The sequence below is a fragment of the Chiloscyllium plagiosum genome, chromosome 20 (genome assembly GCF_004010195.1).
Source record: "Chiloscyllium plagiosum isolate BGI_BamShark_2017 chromosome 20, ASM401019v2, whole genome shotgun sequence".
Taxonomy (NCBI): Eukaryota; Metazoa; Chordata; class Chondrichthyes; order Orectolobiformes; family Hemiscylliidae; genus Chiloscyllium; species Chiloscyllium plagiosum.
The window spans coordinates 63,379,577-63,384,103 of record NC_057729.1 but is presented as its reverse complement, the minus strand read 5'-3'; positions in this window follow the sequence as shown (position 1 = coordinate 63,384,103).

Sequence of the window (4,527 nt, the reverse complement as noted above, 5' to 3'; positions counted from 1 at the left end):
GTAGCGCACTGAACCAGCTGGGCAGTCATGTCTTCACCCTCTTCAATTGTGGTGTAATCACTTCGCTCAACCTCCTTGTCAAAGAGTCCTGAGCTGAAGCCTCACTCTTCGATCTAAACTTCCTTAGACCCTCTTTTTGTGGCACGTCTGTGGACTCTTAATTAAGGTTAGAGGAGGAGGGAGGGAGGGAGACCCTACTTTGTAGGACCTGGGGTTTAGAACACACCCACTCTAATAGTAATCACTTACCTTCCCGACCGGCTTTGCGCTCCGTCTGAACTTCCACCCAGCTCCCGCCGCTCTCTGCTGCGAAAAGTTCCAGTGATGATGCCAGCAATGTAGGATGTATGTCCCAAATACTGGGGACAACGAGCAAGTACGTGGCCACAGTGCTCAGCAGTCTGATAAATTGGCTTCTGCTTCCAGAAGCTGATGCTGCACATAGATTTCCAAGTCTCGACAGCAGACACTACAATCAGAGGGTATGTGGCTGGCAATGTGGTGTTTCACACACACTAGCTGCAATATTGGAAACACTCAGGGTCTTGTTTGATGTCAATAAAAGACATTGTATCAATGTTTTTGAGAAAGGTGTGATGGGGACAGATAATCACTGCTTTATCACCATGGCAATGATCTGACCAATCAGAATCTACCTGCCTGTTCTGAGAATTAAGATTGACAGTTAACTGCTCTTGCTGAATCTCCAACCAATCAACACTCGCTTCTTATGCTTTAAAATGGTGTCCTTTTGTTCAGGTCTGCTTGTTGTGTCCTCGTCCTGACAAACCCAAGACAACAAGCTTCAATTCTAGTCTCTTTTATTTGTTCTCCAGGAGTGGCTGACAAGGCCACTGTTATCTCAGATTAATCTGAAGGCTGTGAATGACGCGTGAAGGACAGGCCTGGAGTCATATCAAGGTCACATCAATTACAGGTGACAGAGTCCCCTCACCACAGGACATTGCTTCAGTTTTCACTACTTTTCATGAAAATTTGTTAGGGATTTCCATAAATGCATTGATTCCATAAGATGGTGCTCCTGTGGAGACCAGAGCACTGAATGCTGTTGAAATGAAATGGAACAGACTCTCGTGGGGAATGGGATTGCCTGACTAGAGGGGCAGAGTGGTCAATGGGACTGCCTGACAAAATGCTAACATGGATTTGAATAACCAAATGGCCTTGTCCTGTTCCGGTATGAAACCCAAGACACTGACATTTTGACAAATCTCACATCATGATCAGTAATCCATCCAGAAATTGATCCCACAGCCAGAATATTTTATTAATTGTTATTAATTAATGTGAAGATGATGACAGATTTGGAACGTCATTGGAAAGGAATCCCTTAGCTCAGGTTATTGACCTAAAGACTTTGGTTCTGATCCCATTGTGGCTGGTAGTATTTAATTTGAATCACTAATCTGGAATTGAAAGATAATCTCATGAAATTATTAACAACAAATTATTAATAATTAATAACACCATGAAATTATTACCAATTGTTGCAAAAACCCATCTGATTCACCAATGTACATTACAGAGGGAAATCTGCCATTCTTCCCTGGTCTGGCCAACATGTGATTCCATATCCAACAAAAGTCAAAGGGTTGGTACTGGAGGATCATGAGACACCAATGACCTTTAAAAATGCTGAATAAGACCTGTAAGTCTTGACAATTTCCATTCTGATCAGTAGGAGAAAGCTTTGGAGGAGTTAAGCACTTGAAAAGGAATCCCAACTCACCTGAGTCATTTCAACTCAGTGCCCAGGATACTCAGATCCAATCTTCACTCCCAGAAGGATCTCAGCCTGAAATTATCTGCTGCATGACATCATGGTTGAATTGTAAATGTTCACACGGGGCAGATGAATTATGTAAAACTTCCCCGAGTAAAATTGTTGAAATGTCCTGCCCTTTAAATTTAAAAAAGCCTGCTGCATCTCTCAAGTTTTTAAAAAATGCTTCATTTCAATAGTTGTTAGTTGTTATGAATCTGAAGACTTGTCAAATAGTTGGTAAAGTCCCAGACTATCAGCGCATTTACCATTTTGTTTAGGACCAGTAATATTATGCTTATCGTCATTAAGATTTGAAATCCCCAGCAGAATAAATCCATAACATACTGCAGTTTTACACAGTCAAAAATAAATTTTATCATACAAAGAGAGTTAAGCTAATCTAAAATACCTATCTTGCATTCTGACATGCAGAGGTAACATGAACAAACTAGATTCAAACATGCTGCACTGTAAACTGTGTGGCAGGTTTTACTGAGACATCAATTAAACCAGATGTCAGCGACCACTTTGAGACAAAAAAAACTCCTTGCAGAACTCTGTCTCCCTCATGAGAGAGATGAATCCTTCCTTTAATAGATTTTGCTTCTGAATTTCCGCAAAATCGATCTCAGCTGGGAATGTCTCAGCAAGTCTTCACCTCTTGATGTTTCAATCTCCTCCTGAGACTCTATTCCACTGAGTTCCTGAAGTTGCACTCCAGCATCTCATTATCCGTACAATCCCAACTCTTTTAGCTGACAGCTAGCTTCACTGAGTTAGCACTGCTCCATATTTATTCAAGTTCTAATCTCCCCAGAAAAATATAGGGATTGCTCAAGAAACTCAACAGATCTGGCAACATCTGCGGAGAGAGAAAGCAAAGTTACCATTTTGAGTCCAGCTACACTACTTCAAAACTGACAGACAAATCCTATTTCTTTCTTGCACCCCAGCTGCCCACATAGTGAGCTGTCAATGTCTCCCTGAGTTTAGCTGATGCTAGTTCCATCAGCAGCACAGAGCTACTCATCGTCTGCCTCTGACAGGCTTCTTCTGATCTCTATATCAACTGAGATACCAAAATGCTGCTGGAGTTTTACTGAGCCTCAGCTCCTGAGAGCTTTCAGCCCTGTAACTGTGTGGAGCAGGCTACATCAACATTTTAGCTTCTTCCATTGCTCCTGAGTAACTTACTGGGTAAATTTTGTTGGCCTTGAACTAAATCGAGTGATCTATTAAAACCCTTGATAAAAGTCCCACACTGTCCCAAGACATTATTAAAGAACAGTTGGTATATTATATGTTACAATTTCTACACGTACTGATTTAGAAATCGTAGAGATCACAAACATATTTGGATTCACTTGCATAGTCATAGCATTGCTTAATTACTTTCACAATCTGTCCTTATCACAATGGATGGTATTGTACATTCACAGGTTGATTGACAGTTGCATGATGTTATTCAAGAATGTTCTGTCTTTGATGTGGAATTAAAAATATAACAGTTTGTTTTCATAAGATACTAATTACCTAATATATTTAAATGTATTCATTGGGCCCTTATTAATGAAAGTATTTGTACACAGCAAAGTCTGTCATAGACATGTCTAACTTTATTTTGTTCCTTTTCAACCAGGCTTTGACTTCTGTCCTCGTTGGATATTTGATTATTTATTGTGGAGGATAGAAGGGAAAAGGCTCGTGAGTCTGGGAAAATGGCTGGACATAAGTGTGCTGGAAGTTGGCGTAAGGGCGAGAAAAGGTGATAGGTTAGCGTGAGAAGGACATAGGTTAGCGTGAGTTGATACACATTGCCAGAGAGTGCTTTCCAGACCATGGGGGCAGGGACAAGTGAGTAAAGAACAAAGAACAATACAGCACAGGAACAGGCCCTTCAGCCCACCAAACCTGTACTGTCACATTTTGCTCTTCCATACTAAAACCATCTTCACCTTCACGATCCATATCCCTCCATTCATTTCCTATTCATGTACTCTTCAGATGTTTCTTAAATAGATTACTGTGGCCAGACTAGGGTACTTTGAGTGGTACTTGAGTTGTGTGACTTGGATGTGAAGATTGAAAGAGAATAGACAATAGAGGATAGACAATAGGTGCAGGAGTTGGCCATTCTGCCCTTCGAGCCTGCACCACCATTCATTATGATCATGGCTGACCATCCTCAATCAAAGGACCAATGCCCAATATTAAATCAAATACACTGTAAGTACAGTGAAGTCCCAGAGCACAGAGGTGAATCTTTACGAGTTTTGAAAAGGTTTGTAGCGCAGGTTGAGATTCTGGATGTAGGTTTGCTCGCTGAGCTGAAAGGTTCATTTCCAGACTTTTCATCACTCTACTAGGTAACATCTTCAATGGGGTAAAAACAATGACTGCAGATGCTGGAAACCAGATTCTGGATTAGTGGTGCTGGAAGAGCACAGCAGTTCAGGCAGCATCCAAGGAGCAGCGAAATCGACGTTTCGGGCAAAAGCCCTTCATCAGGAATAAAGGCAGAGAGCCTGAAGCGTGGAGAGATAAGCTAGAGGAGGGTGGGGGTGGGGAGAAAGTAGCATAGAGTACAATGGATGAGTGGGGGAGGAAATGAAGGTGATAGGTCAGGGAAGAGAGGGTGGAGTGGATAGGTGGAAAAGGAGATAGGCAGGTAGGACAAGTCCGGACAAGTCATGGGGACAGTGCTGAGCTGGAAGTTTGGAACTAGGGTGAGGTGGGGGAAG